The following is a 19,628-nucleotide window of genomic DNA, read 5'->3' as shown; positions in this document are numbered from 1 at the left end:
ACGTAAATAGCATCAAGCACGCTTTTAATATTAGCAGCTTGCTGTATTATTATTGTAGCATACATGTGTGGCGATCTATCACCCTAAGAGGTGGTTTACTGCGTACGTACGCCAGTTTAGTTTTCTTAATGTACACAATATGCAAGTTATGTGCTACATAATGTAAAATACAAACCATAGGCTTAATAATTATTTTAAATTCAGCATATATAGACTTAGTACATTGAGCTTGAGGTCTATCTATATATGTGCCTTAAGCTTCTGTGTGTGATTTTTGTCTTGATGCTGCCTTTATATGTCAACATTTTTCATCCCATACAGGTGTCCTTTTTTTACTGCTAAGTACTTCTACAACTTCTCCATACTGCAGTGAAGAGGGCATTGATTTTGTACCCTACCTCTGTATTGGAAATGAACGTAGATGTCAGTTTTAGTCACTGGTCCCTGTGACCATTTGTGACCGTTTTAGATAGCCAGGTTATATTGACTGGAAGACGATTGTGGACCACCCTTTGGACACTGGACGTATTGAAAAATCCATAGAAACTTCACCCTTTACCCTATATTTTCATCTTTATATGTTGACATTTCATCATTTGCTGTTCAACATTGGAGAAATTGGAGACTGGTCAACCCTGTGAACACCATCAATAAGGCAGGGGTATGAGGTATCATCACTTCATGTGGATATAATATTGTGTAAGTTTGAAACTGTCGCAATAATAAGTTACCACGTACTGTACAATGCACAGGTACATTCACATTAAATATATTCACTATTATGAAGCTGTTGCCATTTGGCTAAAATCTCTTTTGATGTTCTTGTGATATGATTTTCTTTAATGAAATTTCTTATATCTTTAATAGCTGGAGGGTCACCAGATAGAGGCCATCTAGATGTCAAAAGCTTTGCCTCATGCTGCTTCCACCGTCGCAGTGCAGATAGAGTGCGGATGTTTGCGTGTGCCTCTGTGGCATCAACATTGTTCATATATTCATAGTATGTCTCACTTGTCTGTGCACTGTGACTGAGGTGTTTTACTGTCTTGCGTCTCTTCATTTCATCTAGGTGACGTCTAGCCTCACTGGAAATCAGCACTCTGTATAAACCAGGCTGAGGTGGAGTCATAGACTTTGTCCCTAATGTGTTTTTGATTCGTCGATACACCTGATCATATTGTTCACCACTTCGAGTCAAGAAGAGGTAATGTTCACAATTGGCTGCAGGAGTAATCATCTGCCGTATGTTGTCATGGTAGTATTGTATAATGTCATCAACTTCCTCACTAATCACAAGATAAGCCAGCCCCTGTGACCCTGTCTTATGGTGTACGCATGGAATAACCACCATATCTCCTGATTCTTCACTATAGCTCTCCTCGCGCATTTCAAATTCTCCGACGGTGAGGTTTGAAATAGCTCCTGACCTCTGCCCATTTACATAAATGGTGGCTGCTGCTGCATATGCAGTTATTGTATCAATTTCTTCTTTGGTACAATGTCCACTGGAAGCATTCTCAAATGCCTTGCTTAGCTTAGCCTTTACCTACATATGTATATCACAATTTAATAACAATCGGAGAGTCGGCATATATTTATACCTCCTGGTCATTCAAAAATTCATTCGGGTCTTGCAGATGTGGTAAAATCTCTCACTACTAGGCCATGTTCTTGTTTCTGTAGACTCACATCTTTGTTGAGCAAATGAACCCATTCCTCGATGGAATCGATGACCCTGTTTGCCTTGTAGTACAGCTGTGCATCATCAATACTCCGTTTAGCAAATTTTATTGCTAATTTAATTCTGTTCAGCTTCTCTTTCCGTGTGCTTGGCTTGAATTTCAGTTGCTTCGGGTCCTTCATTATTTCGATAAACCTTTCAAGCTCTGTTATGTTTAGAAGCTTCAAAATATCGCAATTGCTTCCTTCTGCTCTTCCGAGGTACAAGTTGACATCCCTTGCTATAGATTTTGCAGTAGTTGGATTTTTGCTGTATGACACCTTTAAATATGTTTGGAAGCCTTCATAGTCAAATTCTTTAGGCTGTTGTGGATGACGGTGTATAAAACTATGCAATCAAAAAATGTACTTAATCTTACCAGGTTGTAATCATTGGATGATTTACTATGAGTAGCAGTCATCGTGCAAGGGGTGGCTGGTTGATCCTGTGAGCATCATCAATCAATTAGTGTTATACAGCTGTAGAGTTCTGCCTTACCATGCTGTTACTTTCCATAGACCTTTGGAATGCAGGTACTGGAGCAGCTGTAGCCATTGATTCAATGATACCCTACAGTACAACAATAATTACAGGTATACAAGCTCTAAAGGATGTCCAACCTACCACGCTGTTGGATTGAGGAACTTGAGGAGCAGTGGACAAGCCGGTAGTCTGTGTGACCATTTGAGTCTATTTACATAAGTTGTAAGTCAAATACTAATAAAAATGCTAACTTACGTACCATGTTGTTAGGTCGAGGAACTTGAGGAACAGTGGAGACTCCGGCACACTGCGCAACCAGTTGTGTCTATTTACATAAGTTGTAAGTTAACTAACTTATGTACCATGTTGTTAAAGTGAGGAACTTGAGGTTGAGGAACAGTGGAGAAGCCGGTAGTCTGTGTGACCATTTGCACCTATTACATAAGTCGTAAGTCAAATACTAATAAAAATTCTAACTTACATACCATGTTGTTAGGTTGAGGAACTTGAGGAACAGTGGAGACTCCAGCACACTGTGCAACCAGTTGTGTCTATTTATGTAAGTTGTAAGTCAAATACTAATAAAAATTCTAACTTATGTACCATGTTGTTAGGTTGAGGAACTTGAGGTTGAGGAACAGTGGAGAAGCCGGCACACTGTGCAACCGGTTGTGTCTATTTACGTAAGGTGTAAGTCAAATACTAATGAAAATTCTAACTTATGTACTATGTTGTTAGATTGAGGAACTTGAGGAACAGTGGAGACTCCGGCACACTGTGCAACTAGTTGTGTCTATTTACATAAGTTGTAAGTCACATACTAATAAAAATTCTAACTTACGTACCATGTTGTTAGGTTGAGGAAGTTTAGGAACAGTTGAGAAACTGGCACTCTGTGTCTATTTACGTAAGTAAAATACTAATATAAATTCCAACTTACTGTATTGTTAGATTGAAGAAGTTGAGGTGGTGATGCTTGAACAGCTATAGTCATTGATCCAGCAAGCTATGGTCATCATGTAAGTAACTTGACATGCATATATAAACATTTAGTTTACCATGTTGCTGCTGCATATGCTAGATAATGTTGTTTGGGTAAGGGTACCAGCCGTACATGGCATCATGGTGTCCTATCCTATATGTTATGGTAAAACTGTATAAAAGTGATGTATTGTAATACCCTTCGAGTTACATAATTGAAAAGTAACTACTTATACGGTGTCCATGCTGTCTTCCCAGTTTTAAATAATGGTGTCTCTCCTCGGTGGTTAAACTACTGTGTAGCTTCATAAGATGGTCCGCCAACTTTGAAACGTTTCTGGTGGTACAGCCTGGCACATGGCAGCTCATAATGGTTCGATTTGGCGGTGGTCGTTTCTTCTTCTTTTTCACTGGAGACTGTGATCTACACAATTAGCCAAGCATAAACAGTGCACAAACAGGTAGCAGCAGCAGCAGCAGCAGCAGCAGCAGCAGCAGCAGCAGCAGCAGCAGCAGCAGCAGCAGCAGCAGCAGCAGCAGCAGCAGCAGCAGCAGCAGCAGCAGCAGCAGCAGCAGCAGCAGCAGCAGCAGCAGCAGCAGCAGCAGCAGCAGCAGCAGCAGCAGCAGCAGCAGCATTACCTTGCTCTTGTTGAATATACGTTTTGAAGTGTTGTAGTTATTTTTGCTGCATCTGTGCCAATCCATTCAAAATCTGGATGACTTTTCAAGCCATAATCAAAGAATAATTCCTCTCCATAGGAAATGTCTTTCTTGGCTACAAACCCAATTTTTAGTTCAGCACGTGGAGGCTCTCCAATAAGAACTGGTGACATTTTAACTAGGTTGTAGTTTCTTCTTGCATGGTTAATGTACCTCCCTGGATCACCCAATATCTAGGGAGGCATTGCGTTGGTCCCCCAATCCTCTCCATGTTTCTTACGTACCACATCCCCATACTCGCACACAAAGTCCCCAGCCTTGAAGGTCTTTGCAGCAAAGGCAGATCTTCCTCTGCCTGATACTTCCTCGAGGATGACATTCTGGCGTGAGTACTGTTTCCCTTTCAATAGCGCCCATAAATATTTCTCTTTGGTAGTTGCCAGTGGATGGGGTGTGGTACTATTGTCCTGAAATCCTTCATTGGTACAGTTATCTAAGAATAAAATTTTCTATGAATTTCCTGTGATATTGCAAGTGTTTCGTACCTAAGGTTTCAGTAGATTTGTTGGTATCTGTGTTGCCTAGTTAGCTTGAGGCTGTATTTATAAATTGTACAATACTGGTGAGTTCAACTTTCATTCGGAATATACCTCTGATGGTTGGTTGCACAGCTGAAACTGCTCCGCTCACTCACTGTAGTACAAGAATGAAGGTGAAGTACGTCATAAATGTGTTTTTTGCTTACAGTTTGTGTATACTGCTGCGGCTCTGAAGCATTGGCTGGTGAGGTCATGTCCACTTGAGCAGACCTATGGAAATGTGAGTTGAGTACATAGCAAACCATATGTTGAACATTAAAAAAAAACTTTTGTATTGAAAAAACATTAGGTTAGTCGGGCCCAAGGTACAGACCTAATAAATGCTGGATTATATCTCAACAGCTAACCCTAACCCTAAGGTTAGTCGGGCCCAAGGTACAGACCTAATAAATGCTGGATTATATCTCAACAGCTCATCATCTGATCACCTTGTAAATTTAAATAATGCCACAAATTCTATGTTAGCGTCTAAGCTCATCACGAAGTAAGGAACACTCATATTTCACCATATTATTTTGTTGGCTAAATAGTGATTTTTATGTCAAATGATAGCCAAGCTACATTATGATTGCTTTGCCACTTGTTAGAAGGCACCTACGTAGCTTATTCCTGCCAACCTACCAACCCTGAGTTTGTCCCAAGACACAAAAGATTTAGCTAGTGGAAGTGGCTTTAGTGAACATTTTATTGTCTGGCTTTACTGGAGCAAATTATAGAGCTGTTATTTTATTTGTTTGCTGGCCTGTACCATATTTTGCAGAGATATACTCTCAGCAAAGTCCCATGCAACTTAACCTTTAAGAATGTGCACGATACTGCACCGTGAGTCCACAATGCATGGGGCTATGCTGAGCATATCCTGATGTTCTTTGCTACTGCTTATGTAGTGAGGAGAAAACTCTTCAAACCAATCCTGCTGCTTCTTGTCATGAGATATACCAGCGTAATCCTATACTAGTAGGGGGGAATGTTGCACGAATGAGACTGCAGTGAAGGATCCATGAAATAAAATCAGCAGCAGACCGACAATGTCTGCCTATATACTATACATTGACACGTAAGCAAACAAAACTGTATTACTTTAAAAAAATGAATTGTACTATCAGATTCTCCCTAGTCTGGTTGTTTGAAGAAGCCAGACTGTTGTAAAAAAAGCTAAACAATACTGTTGACATTAGATATTAGGGCATTTTAACTGAAGTTAGTGTTAATACATCTCTGTTACATTCATCATGTGATCACCCTGTATGTTTAAATAATGCACAAATTCTCCTTTTAAGCTCATCACGTAGTATCTTATTTTACCATAGTAAACATTTTGATGCTCATTTACCTACTGTAAGTGTAGCAAATTATAAAGCTGCTGTTTTATTTGTTCACAGGTCTATACCATATTTGCACTGGGATGAGTCCCGCTGACGGATACGCTCAGCACATTGTGGACATATGTGCAGCTATTGTACCACCTTAGAAGCCAGTGTATAGCAACACACCAGCAACATCTGTCTGCATTACACATTTCATGATACGTAAGTAAACTGTCTGATTCAAAAATCAATTGTACCATTCAGTCCTCCCTATAGCCTGGCTGTCTGAAGAAGCCAGACTGTTACTGTTGCGAACACTGGAGATACTATTTTTGCAGCATTATTATTTTTAAAATAGCTACCGTTAATTTTCTTGCAATTGCTTGTCTGAAAAGCATTAAAAATTGTGCTTTTTACAATTACAACCAGCGGCTAGATTAGCCTATTCCTATTACTGGTGAAACTGAGCAAATTAAAAGCTAATGGGAGCTAATCACTGCAGGTGTGTGTGGCTACAATATCGCTTACCGCAAATGTCAACGGCTTCTTGTCCACGCCTACGTAGCTATCAGATTCTTGTACAACTGGCGCTGGTTAAGCTTTGAAGGTACTAGTACTACGTACAGTCTGTCGTGAAACTTGCACGGCTATAGCGAGCAGCAGAGAGTATAAACAAGCAACTTCAACCTTTTGGCGTCCTAAAACTATATTACGCGGGTTACGTGCCCTGCCTCCCTCTAATTTTAACATGGCTATTCGCTGTGCTATTGGCTGGTTGTGACTTAGTGTTGGCATTATGCATTGCAGAAAACAGGTTTTTTTCTGTTACGTGTAACTCGCGGCACCTAATTAAGCGGTTCGAAAAACCGCCTACAACAATTAAACTCCTGCGCTTTGGATTGGGAGGCGCCCCATTAAATAATGAATCATTACGTAGTGATCACCCTTCGAGTTTGACGTTGGGAATCATGCTAATACAGGACATTGATGAGTCAGCTTGAGGTATAGTTTGTTAGTTATAGAAAAAATGATGAAATAATTTTAAAAAGTAAAATACTAAACGCTCTTTTGAAGTATTAACCAAATACTAGCGGGAGCTCATTGGCACTGCTTACAGCGTTCATATGTGCTCCTGCTAGTTCCCTTATGTGCAACTGCATGAGGTGGTTATTCTCAAGGTGGATAGCTAGCATGGTGCCACAATAACTGGTGTGGATGTATGCATAGCCTGTACCGGCTCCTATGTCATACAAAACCGGCAATTAATGCAGGCTGGAGGGGGAGGGGGGTCTTAAAGTCTTCTGTGAGCTCAAATTTTACATGCTGGTGAGCTTTTAAGTGTCCATTAGCAGAAGAGGCCATGGATATTGGCAGTGGCATTGATGATGTGTATAAATTGTTGATGAAGCTAGCTGACCTCACAAATGTTGGTATATGTGTATAGTTAACCATAACGTTCATTAGGGTTAACCCTAACCTTGAATCATTTTGAGAATATTATCAACCTCTGCCTGGTGGTAATTGCTAACAATAAATTTTACAGACTTATCTCAATTACTTCAGTTAATGACCACCATTACTTTTTCCAGTATGACCCCGATGACACCTAACTAACCCTAAGTGAGGCCAGCATGTAGTATTTACCAATAATATAGTCTACTGGTCTACAGAGCAGATTTAATATTTAAGATTTCCGGGTTTAGCCCTAAACGTATGAGTGCATAACTCTACTTAGCAATCACTGAATGATTTTATATTAAAATCCCGGTGGAGTCTTAACAACCCTCTACAAATCTACTATGAAATATTCTTTATTAATGATAACCAACAAGCTGTGGTTGGCCTTGAAAATGGGTAAAAGTTAGTGGTTGAGCAGAAATGTTCGGGGTTAGGGTTATTTGACTGTTGGTTGTTATCATCTGTCCTCTCGTTCTCTGCTCTAGCCTTCTTCCTTGTCTCTTCATCTTCTTCTACATCTGATTCTGGTGATCTGTCTCTTTTCTGTCTCTCTGTTTGTTGTGCCTGTTCTTGTTGACTCATCTTTGAGCTACTGAGTAATCCTTACGAGTTGTAATAACGCAGGTAGTGATATTTATTAGCAATGAAATTAGTAGTGATATTTAATGACAACAGTGAAGTAATAATAATTAGTGAGGTAATAATGATTAGTGAAATAACAATGATAACAATAGCAAATAACAATAGCAATTAACAACAGTAGCAATAGCGATAAACAACAATAATAAAGTCAACTATACAGAAACCGGTTTCGGTTATAAACCTTCTTCAGTCTGTACTGAGTAGTGTGTGTGCAGTCCTTTTATATGTGTATATGTTGGACATGTTTTGTCAGGGATCAGTCGGTGTCAGCAGATGTTTGTTGGGCGTGTTATGTCAGGATCAGTCGATGTCAGCAAGTGTTAGGTAAATGTCAACAGGTGTCAGCAAATGTCAGTTTGGCATGTGTTGTATCATTGGTGTTGTGGTGATATTTCTTGGAGGTCTCTGTACAATGTTTAGTCCAAATGGCAGTTTTGTCTTGAGGTCTTTGATCCATGATGATTCTTTTTCTTTTCTAAGCTTTTGGTTGATTTCTACTTCAATGATGGTTAGTTGATAGATGGAGAAGTCTTTGTCATGAGTGATTGGGTGGCGGTAGATAGGTAGGTCCGTTTTTGCATTAAACTTATTTCTGTGGTGGCGCATCCTGATTCTTACTGTTGTACCTGTTTCTCCTACATATTGTTTGTGGCAGATTTTACATTGTAGCATGTAGATGGCATTTTTTGTATCGCAAGCATAGATGTTGTTGATTTTGTAGTAGTTTTTGGTTTGGTAGCTGGTGAAGTGACTTTTTTGACTAATTATTGTGCAAGTGTTGCAATTTCTAGTACGACATGATATATTTTTGGCTGGATGTTGTGGAGGTTTTCTGATGGTAGGTGGGGTTTTCTGGTGGCGGTAAATGTTGATCAAGGGTTGTTCTGGTCAGTAGTTTTCCTAAAGTTGGTGGAGCTCGGTAGCAGATTCTTGGTCCATTTATAAGTCTTCTTCTTAGATTGTCTTCTGTAAGTAGTAGTGGCCAGTTCTCTTTGATTATGGAGCTTGTAGGTAGAGTGGGGTCAAAGTTGGTAGTGAATGTAATATGAAATTGTGTTTCTCTGTCTCTCTTTGCCAAGTAGACATGTCTGTTGTTAAAGTCTGGTATTTCTTGGGTGGTGATGTTAGGATGGTAGTTTCTGTCTTCAAATTTTCTCTTTATTCAGTTGTGCTCAGCTGAAGTGGCAAAGGAATCATATTGCACAGATGCATTAGTCAGTTGTTGACCAAAGCATGAGCTTGGTAGCTGTATAGTAACAGAGATTGTATTTCTTTAGTAGCTCAATGTTGTTTTGATATATATATATATATATGTATATATATATGTACCTCAGATTGTGGTATTGTAATTTTAGCTCACAGTGGGTATAGGCAACTATGTACCTATCCTGGGTTATGGTATGTAACTGTGTGCTGGTGGCTATTATAGTCTCACCAGGTGGGAGTGCCACTCACACAATCTTCACTATTTGGTTTATAGCTGTATGGCCATATGTGTAGTTGTATTATTTGACTGGCAAGTTTAATTCGTCGTGTAATAGCTACACGGAGACCAAATGGGTTGAGAATTTCCCATTATAAATATCCATCGTACTGGTCACGACCGGTTTCGTTTCAGCTCTACGCCGGAAACTCATCAGGCAACCTTAGACGTGGATTTAGTATTGCCAGAGTAGTGTTGTACTACTTTATGGTGAAGAATTGGTAGCCCGGTATGAGATACTCGGGCCGACGCGTTATGTATAGCGTCTGACGTCACGGCGTGGGGACGCTATTGTTTCTGAGTGTTTTGAAGTGTGAAAACCACATGATATGGTAACACTTGTTGATAACACTTATTCCAAGTTTTGGAATATGTAAAATTGTAGTTTGTATCACAAGGTTGGGGGTTTATCTTGTCATAGCGTCAATATACTCAGTGTGTTAGCTATAGAATTAGACTGAAACACCTTTGTATGAGCTAGCCTGACTGTGTATAGCTAGCTAGGTATAGTTATAGTTAGGTTAGAACACAGGGGGTCTGGAGATTATGTTAGGGCAGTGAGTAGACAGATCACGCGAGTACAAGTTAGGTTAGGACTGTGTGAAGGCAGATCACGTGATTACTAAGTTAGAGTTAGGTGTAGGGTTTGGATTAGACAATGGTCACATGAGACACTCTTAGAGCTAGGGTTAGAGCTGAGCAGTGAATTATTTTGCTGTGTGCTGAGTTGCCTATGGTCTGAATTGCAGTGAGAGAAGTGTTGCATCGTATTGTTGTTTTGTTACATTGTAAGTATGACATGCTTATGGTGTCATGGGTAGCTACCCATTGTTATGTAGCAGCATTGATAGGTGCACCTCTACATTTTAGAATGTTATGCATGTCAGTTGACTTGATAGTGTAGTATGTAAACGAAAGCAACAATGTCATTGTCAGACATATAATACTGGTTGTATTCACTGCCAAAAGAATGCACATCTGTATAAGTTCAGAGTGCGATAGGGTAGTTGCAGCATAGATATGGTCAAGGAGTGTCATTTGTAGAATTATGTACGTGCCATTTTTATTCTGCCTGCAGTGTTTCAGGAGTTTGTGGTAACTGCCATTTCATTGTGATGTTTTTATTCTGCCTGCGGTGTTTCAGGAGTTTATAGTAACATAGCATATAGCTATATGGCACACTACTGAGCATATAGTCCCAGTTGACGTGCAGTTTACTTCAGTATGTGTATAGCTACAGCTATATAGAGATTGTAAAGTAAAACAGTTACAGTGAGCTCTGTTTTGTGTATTATATGTATAGGTATACATGTGTGTTTTATTTGTGATAGGAGAGAGCTACCGATGTGAGAATTGCTAACTGTGCTAGTTTTCATCAGCTTGGTACCAGACATAGTGCTCTGGAGTGTCAGGTTTTTATTCACAGTTTGTCTGTGCCAAAGTGGGACATGCACTGTTACCGGTGAAGTCTCACACTGAGAGAAGCCCTGGTGAGAACTTTATCAACCTCTGCCTGGTGGTAATTGCTAACAATAAATTTTACAGACTTATCTCAATTACTTCAATTAATGACCACCATTATTTTTTCCAGTATGACCCCGATGACACCTAACTAACCCTACGTGAGGCCAGCATGTAGTATTTACCAATAATATAGTCTACTGGTCTACAGAGCAGATTTAAGATTTCCGGGTTTTGCCCTAAACGTATGAGTGCGTAACTCTAATTAGCAATCACTGAATGATTTTATATTAAAACCCCTTAGGGTTAGGGTTAGGGTCCCAACCCGGGACCATTTTGACCAGTTATAGCCGTTCTGTCGATATTGTCCATATGGAGGACCAATTTGTCCATTTGTTGGACCGATTTGTCCACAACTTTCTTTTATGTTCTGTTAACAATAAAATTGACTTTTATACTTGTATACTGGTAATGTTTTATTGAATAATTTTTTGATATAAAATTATAGTTGTTATTTATGAATTTTGGAGCATAGTAAATTTAAAAGATCTATGGCTTTTGTGATTATAGTGCAATCGTGTTACTTCATGCATTAATTACAAAAAGGTAAATTTCATATTTCTGATTGTATATTGAGATGTCTTTGATGTGGATATTACCATAATTCTATACATATTAATTGTTACACAGGTGAACATGGCAAAACCACAATTATCTCATGATCGATGATTTTTATACTTACAGTATTTAGTTTTTGTATCTATACTTGAAGTATTACTGTTGTAAACACTGAGCAATTGTGTGTAATTGTGATATGCATTAATTTTATGTACAATATAATGTATTTAGTATGATTGCTGGGATTAAAAATTGTATTAATTCTGCCTGAGTTTGATAGAAATCCCACACACATATCAACACACATACTAGCTTTTCAAGCAAAGAAAACTTGTGACCATATTTTGGAAACCATACATTTTGTTATAATATTATACATCGGTCAAATTCCTTTTTATGGCTAAAATGAAGCACTGACTGGTTACCTACCTTGTTTTAAAATTTCATCCCAATACATTGAAGCATTCCAAGGATATAGTAGCTGATTTATTGTCTGATACATAACAAACTAACTATATACTATCAGTTTATAGTACTGCATAGTGATCAAGTGTATCAAATGCAGTGGCGTAGCCAGGAAAAATATTTTACCGAGGCAAAGTTTATACAATGATCTGATTGAAAGGGTCTGCTTCTGACTCAACTGACTCACAAACACTTTCAAGTATGGTACAGTGTTTACAGGTTGACTCTCTGGTTGGATGGAAGAAACTGTTTTAGAAGATTCTGGGCATTTTTCTACATGTCAGGTAGCTAATGCTCCATCTTAGTCAATGCTGCAGTATACCATGCTTCAGTTATTAGACTAGTTCAATTGTATATACTCAACACAAAAATTGACTTACTCCAAAGATATTTTGAGTGGTCAAGCCATCCATTAACTGAAACAGAGGTCATAGTCATGATGCACACTATACTTTATTATTGATCTGATGTGATATTAATGCTAAAGATTATCTCTTTCATATAATGCTCAACTGCATGTGCTAAGCATATCAAGCTAGGGAGTCTGGGAGCATGTTTCTTCAAGGTAAACTTTGAAAATATATATGATTCGAAATGGCATGTGGAGGCAATTTTTTGTTTGTAACTGATAATGCATAATATGCATGATCAATTAGCTCAATACAATGCCATGCAATTGACTCATTGGAACTTTTGAAAAGTGATTTAGAGACAATATAAATGTAAATGATTTAGCCCAATTAGTGCCGGTAATGAGAACAGTGTCATGAATGCTCTATTAAAGTACAATTATTACGATGACTGCTCTATTAGAGTATCTTGATCGTTCTCATACAAATTCAAGTAGCTGATAAGTGGTCCAGCCAATGCCAGACCATGTCACTGGGCTCCAGCATAGATTTTATAATGTGTGGTGCAGTAATGCTGTCTAGTAACATTTGAGTAGAAAATTCAGGCTACTAATTAAAACTCAGGCCTGCTCAGCCTGAGTTGTTGAGTACCAAGGCAGCTGCCTCGGTTACCTCAATGGTAGCTACATCACTGAAATGGTGACAAATCACTTTGTTGACAAAGATTTCCATTCCTACCATCTAAAATGGATAAAAGAGATCACTGAGAGTTTATCCAATTTATAAGTTAATTGTTGTCCTACACAATGTGAAACCACTACATGGTCTGATATAATTGATTATAACTCTTAGAAAAAAGAAGCTATGGGTGTGAAAAGCAAGAAGGCTCAATAGTTGTTTTATCAGAATGTGCAAAAAAATTAATTTTAAACATTCTCTGAAATTTTCAATTACGTTTTCCAAATTTTGCATGTGCTCAAATGTATGGTTTTCCAAAATATGGTCACAATAATTATTATGGAAAAACAGTTTTGAAAATGTGATAAAGCATGTAGTGGTTTGCGTGATTGGGTCACTTTTGCACTACTAGTACAAGGGTATAATAATATATAGACCATGCATACTGCTGTGAGGTCAGTCCCATTGCAGTGGTGGATACGGGAATTGCAATAGCTTCAGCTGAAACCCCTCTAAAAATAGCACCCGCCCCTAATGTGTTTACAATTTGTGTGGGTGACAAAATCACCAATAGTTACTTTTTCTACTGGCCAAACTTCATACTTTGCCTTTGAAATCACCATTACAGCAGGTATAGTTACCTTTGTTTTGATCTTTGACTTAAAGCTAGGCTGAAGTTGCAATTTCAGAGTTGAACTCCCCAAGTCTGGAACTGCATCCGCCCCTGACAGTTATTGAAAACTTGAAATCCCCTCTGAGAATTTCTAGATCTGCCACTGTATTGACTTTAAACATTTCAGAAAACCCTAGATAGTGTATATACATGAATTTAGCAGACCCATAGTAACACATCAGCTAATATATAGGCCCAGCTAATACACATCAGCCAATAAACTCACAGTAACATACCAACTAATAAACTCATAGTAACACATCAGCTAGTAAACCTGTAATGAGCACATCAGCTAATAGACCCATAGTATATGCAGGTAGACCCACAGTAATGTAGCTGCCTGTAGACCCACAGTACAATGCATGCCACTACACACGCATGGATTGCAATATTGTATTTTTGAGACATATACTTCCAGTTACTCAAATGCATGGAAGGTGCTATTGTTCTGATACTGCATAATAGTGGTGGCCCTACCTATCTAATGAATTACTGTTGTTAAATTAAATGATGAGTACTCAGCAATGATGTGTAACTCAGCAATGGTGTTCTCTAGCTAGCAATCTATCATCTTTGTTTATTCTTCACAGACAATTGTGGCTGCAATTACTATACTTATACACCACTTCCTTACACTACATAGAAGAACATAACCGAGAGATATATATTTGATTCAGTATAATGTATAAAAGCAAAAATCTAAAATTAAAGGTGTCATGCAGTTGTGAAATTCCTTAACCTACACCAATGACTTAACAAATGCACCTGAAAATAAATGAAACGTGATACAACAAATTCAAGTTACATGGTTCAAAAATCTTTCAGTGTATTAATAGGAACATCAATGCATGCTTATATTTAGGATACTTAAATGCTTCACAAAAATGATGCTGTCATGGTCACTGTGTGGTATGTATGCTAATTGCTACCACAAGTTTAAACCTTTAATTGACAGGAATGCTTGCTTATCAGTGATATAATTGATAATCATCCAGCATAGTCACTTTGAAATGGAGAGTATAAGATGGTATTTCCAGTGACTTATTGAATATAAAATAAGCTTGGTATAACATGTATTATACTAACAAGCTCACAAAAGGCTTCAGTTGATGTGTTATATAAACATACTGAAACCATATATGCAATGGTATAGTGTGGGTATTATAATTGATATAAGCTATTTTGGTTGATGTGGTAAATAAACTGAAACCATGTATATATGCAATACTAAGTACAGCATGGGATAAAATTATACTATAGTATGAGATGATTATAATATACTGCAGGGTATTAGATTAAGCTTATTTGTATTCAATATGCCACTGGAAATGCCATCTTATATTCCTCTTTTTTTACAGTGTGGTGTGTTCTGATTGGCTGAAACATAGCAACTAATTTAATTTGTGCTGAATCGAGCCAAATTTTATGGACATATAATTTTATGCAGTAATGCATAAATTATTTTATCTGTTAATGTTATTGCTTGGTAATTCATTGATTATGTTATCTGATGATTACCTACCACAAAAGGTCACTGCAACATTAAATTCTAATTGAAATACTCCAACCCACGAAATGGACAAAATGGTCCCAAATACCTTTTATTAGCAATAATATATTGCCAGATAAACAATCAACGATCTCTAAAATGTTACTGATGACCACAAAAGGTCACTGCAACATTAAATTCTAATTAAAACACACCAACCCATGAAATGGACAAAATGGTCCCAAATACCCTTTATTAGCAATATCTTTCCAGTAAACATTTAATGATCACTAAATTTTACTTGATGTACAGTGGGACCTCCATTATCCGATTACCTGTGTGCCGGCTGAATCACAAAAGTGTTCTGATAAGTGAATTTGTTCGGATAAATGAAGCCCATTGATGTATATACAGAGAGCTCTGTTGAACTACTCTAATAGAACATACACCTGTTAACAAATACTACTTTTTGGATAATCGAGGGTTCAGATAATCAAAGTTCGGATAATCAAGATCCTACTGTATGTAGCTATGCATGCATGTAATTTTAAGGAACAGGACATGTACAATGTATAACAAACTTTATCTCATACATTTTGTAGAACTCCTTCTAGTTGCTACTATCTCATATCATAAATTTAGGGGTCACCAACCATCATCCTATTATTTTGCCCCTTTGAATTATTCAAAGATCCCTAGATGTTGATACATATACACCATCAACATCATGTAGTGCTTCACTTAGTAGTGGGAGAAAGTATATTTCCACTCTAACATCAGCACCCACATATATAGCCAGCTAATATTTTTGCTACAGTTTTCAGTGGTTGATTCAGGCTAGAAAGGTACAAAAGCAAACAGTTGTAAACTTACAATGGTAGCTACAAGTAGACCTGAGTCAAAAAAATATGCTCAAAATTTTGCCCAGAAAGCTTTCAATTTCGTTATCTATTATGCTCTGTGGTGTTTCCAATATGTTTGTATTATGCTCTGTAGTGTTTCCACAATATGCTTGTATTATGTACTGCAGTGTTTCTGATATGCTTGTATTATGTTCTGTAGTGTTTCCAATATGCTTGTATTATTTACTGTAGTGTTTCCAATATGCTTGTATTATTTACTGTAGTATTTCCGATATGCTTGTATTATGCTCTGTAGTGTTTCCAATATGCTTGTATTATGTACTGTAGTGTTTCCGATATGCTTGTATTATGTACTGTAGTGTTTCCGATATGCTTGTGTTTCCTATATGCTTGTATTATTTACTGTAGTGTTTCCGATATGCTTGTATTATGCTCTTAGGTTAACTAAAATAATTTATGCAATGATCATGATCAGTGAATGCTCTATTAGACTGCTCTATTGAGGTTTGCATTTTCCCCTGACTGCCCTAATAAGTATCATTTTCAAGGAATTAAGCTCCATAGTTTGAAATAACTATCGATATATATATAATATAAACTGGAATATAGCACTCTAGCCTATATATAGTATTTTTATTATGCTGGCATATTTGATGCAGGCCTAGGTACAAGATATACAGGAATCAGGCTTCATTGCAATAATATGCATTTGTTTTATTTACATTTTATTTACATACAATTGCATGGTTCTCAAATATTTATCTTCCCACAAACAGAAAACAAACAGACTATATTCTGCATCAAAAGTTACTATTGTATTAAAGAATAGATGATCTCTGTACATTTTTATATACATATCAATTGGATGATTGTTGTAATACAGCTGCACGAGGGCTTCAAACAATATTCTACATCACCTATTAACTAATAATAATTTCATCACCTGACTTTCGCCCCCATGACCTACATGAAAAACTACACCGTATCCTACAAAGATATACTGTACCATTTTTAAACCATAGAATAAACTATAAATTGCATTGCAGAATGTTAATTGAATTTTTTTAAATGTTACAGTATTTCAGTGGGGATTGGTACAGACAACACAGGTACAGACAACACAGGTACAGACAACACATTTGAATGATCTTTAATATTGTTAGCTCTACAAAACAGACACTACAGCTTATTATATGTCTCGTTATATTTTACACTGACCTAGAACATGCATGACAATTAAGGACTAGCTACAGTGAGTGTCATATTCTATGTAATTTTGCATCTACAGTACATAGTCAACCCTATGCAAAACTACATCTACACACTTCTGATACATAGCTGTACATAGAAATTATTTTATAGGGGTCTCAAGTGTAGCCTTACTTCAAAGTATTTGCAGGTGCCAGTGTGTGAAATAGCTTTTCAGATATGTGCTGACGTACAGTCAGGCCATTGTGAAAGTTGAGTGGACATCAAGAGATTTGACTGGACTTTTTAACTTCAACCATTCACTGACATTACAGTATTTTAAAGGGTAACTACTGATCACATAAAGGAATTGATTCTAGGGTTTGTAAGAAATGAGTCATAAAGACTTTTATATACTTGCTTTTATATTCAAACTTTTCTTATGCTGCCATGTCTTAGAAAATATCGTGGGTCTATCCTTAATACAGTGTATGAACATAAGAGATGCACTGATAGCTGACAGCTTGTTCATTCTAGCTTAAAGTATAAACTAGTTGTACAGGTGATCATGAGCACCACAAGTAAAAGTACTATACTGGCAATCAGGTAATAAATACATTTTACTATTGCAGTACAGGTGACTGAGACAAGTAGGCTGGCACAGCATAGTAAACTGTTAACCTCAGTGTACATCTTGGGCATGCCTTTGTGGTCACCACAGACCAAATCAAATAACTGATTACTTGTCAATACCATCATGTCTGGCCTCCCTCCTAGCCCAATATAAACTCTGCTCCACATTGAAAGGAAACTATTTCCGGATAAATTCAATAATGGCCTGACACCTGGTGTAATTGACCAGAAATTGTCCAGTGTCTGGACTTTATTTTGCACACTGAGGTACTGTAAGTCTGAAACATTACAGTAATAATATTCGTAATCAGACATTTGTCCTTAGCTTCAAATAACTAACTTATTAAATTGTTTTTCTTCTCTGTAATCTTGTTCCTTGTGGCTACAGTAGGCTACAATGCATGTGTAGACATGAAATCATTTCAATTTTAAAAGTTACATTGATCATAAATATCAAAATTCATTTAACACACATGGACATATAATATATGCAAATAACATCTGCAGCATATATATTGTAGCTGTTATCCGTTGTAAGCTGCACAAGGTCGTCTTTGCCATAATTGTGCAAGAGTATACTCTCTGTTAAATGATTGTTGGGAAACAGCAGTAGCTTTATCCACTACACTACACTACACTACACACACGCAAGCATAAAATGCAAAGCCTTTGACTATTGCTAGCATGAAGTGGTGACTAACAGTGAAAAAATCAAGCCCATGTCTGATAGAATCAGGCAATTAGTTAGCCCACCGGTAGTGAAATATGAAATTTTAAAATTCCAAATAATTTGCGTTTTTGGCTGCACTGAAGAAGACACTTTTATCTTTGAAGGAATATACTACATAAGCCATATATTAATTGAGTGTTATGGACTGGACTACTGGACATGATATAGATACAAGCTATGCAACCTAGGACAATCTATCGTAGCTACTGTAAATTCCTTCCTAATATATAAGATAGCTTGCTAGTGTTATATAGTATTATTCTGCACCTTTAATAACCTTGCACTAATTTTGTGTACTGAATGGGTATTGGTTACACACACATTCTTTGCAGCATACCGATAAGGAGTATTATATGTACTGAGGATCATAATGAATAATAGTGAAATTGCTAGAAATCAGTTTTGCATACTCCACTCCTCACAGTCTTCATTTAGTACAGGCTGCAAGTTTTCTCAACACCCTTACCAAGCAAGTAAGACATAAAAGACCAGGAAACATGCATGATAGCAAGAGTTAATAATAGTGGAGGTAGAGTCTCGATCGCATGAAATTGATCATGAAAGGGACCAGACATGTAAAATGTTCACACTGGCACAACACGCTGACAGAACAAAGAATGCGATGATTGAAACATATAAAGAATACTACAAAATACAGAGTTTTGCAGAGAGCTTATCCCTTTCAATTTCATGCAATCATTTTTTACAGGCCTATGCAGTATTAGACACTCTCCCTCCACTATTGTTAACTCTTGATGACAGTTTTAAATTTAAATTTTTCATATAATTATAAACTGCTATTCTGCATGTTCATAACTGACTTTGAAAGTACACTAAGTTTTGCTGTAACCCATGAAGATCATCTTACTTTAATTTGTTAGAAATACATGGTAGGAAAAGCAAGCCACTTCATAATTAGGCTGCAAGTACGTATTTTGTTAGCATCCTCAGGCAGTTTCAAGCTGCAAGGAAATTTCAATGTTCATTGGTTGGGTCACAAAAAGGGCTAGAGTTATGCACTTTTTGGCTATTAACTATGAGAACCAAGCCAGTACAAGTATTGAACTCAAAAGTGGCTAAAGACTTGCAAGGAACCTGCAAAGTTTTTCAAGCAAAATGCGATAAATCAAACTGAGCTATCATAATA

General features: G+C 37.3%; 1 protein-coding gene and 2 long non-coding RNA genes across 4 annotated transcripts in view; 1 reads left to right on the top strand and 2 right to left on the bottom strand.

The window, feature by feature from the left end:
- The window catches only part of LOC136245365 (uncharacterized), a 78,024-nt gene that overhangs the window by 6,764 nt on the left and 51,632 nt on the right, over nucleotides 1–19,628 (bottom strand). Inside the window, exon 2 of one of the 2 annotated variants that reach the window (XM_066036843.1) lies at nucleotides 4,590–4,653. The exons of the other annotated variant lie outside the window; for it this stretch is intronic. The gene's annotated coding sequence lies outside the window, so the exon portion shown is untranslated. Of the gene's footprint in view, nucleotides 1–4,589; nucleotides 4,654–19,628 lie in introns of those variants that run through there. 2 annotated transcript variants of the gene reach the window in all.
- LOC136246023 (uncharacterized) lies at nucleotides 4,074–4,545 on the bottom strand. Its single transcript, XR_010696213.1, has 3 exons — nucleotides 4,495–4,545; nucleotides 4,390–4,440; nucleotides 4,074–4,337 (listed from the first exon to the last, which is right to left on the bottom strand). It is a non-coding gene; the product is annotated as an uncharacterized lncRNA (long non-coding RNA).
- LOC136245366 (uncharacterized) lies at nucleotides 4,589–6,138 on the top strand. The gene is made up of 3 exons (XR_010695815.1): nucleotides 4,589–4,663; nucleotides 5,826–5,972; nucleotides 6,027–6,138. It is a non-coding gene; the product is annotated as an uncharacterized lncRNA (long non-coding RNA).

This window comes from Dysidea avara, chromosome 15 (assembly GCF_963678975.1).
Source record: "Dysidea avara chromosome 15, odDysAvar1.4, whole genome shotgun sequence".
NCBI classification, from domain to species: domain Eukaryota; kingdom Metazoa; phylum Porifera; class Demospongiae; order Dictyoceratida; family Dysideidae; genus Dysidea; species Dysidea avara.
This window is presented reverse-complemented; position numbering and strand designations above follow the sequence as displayed.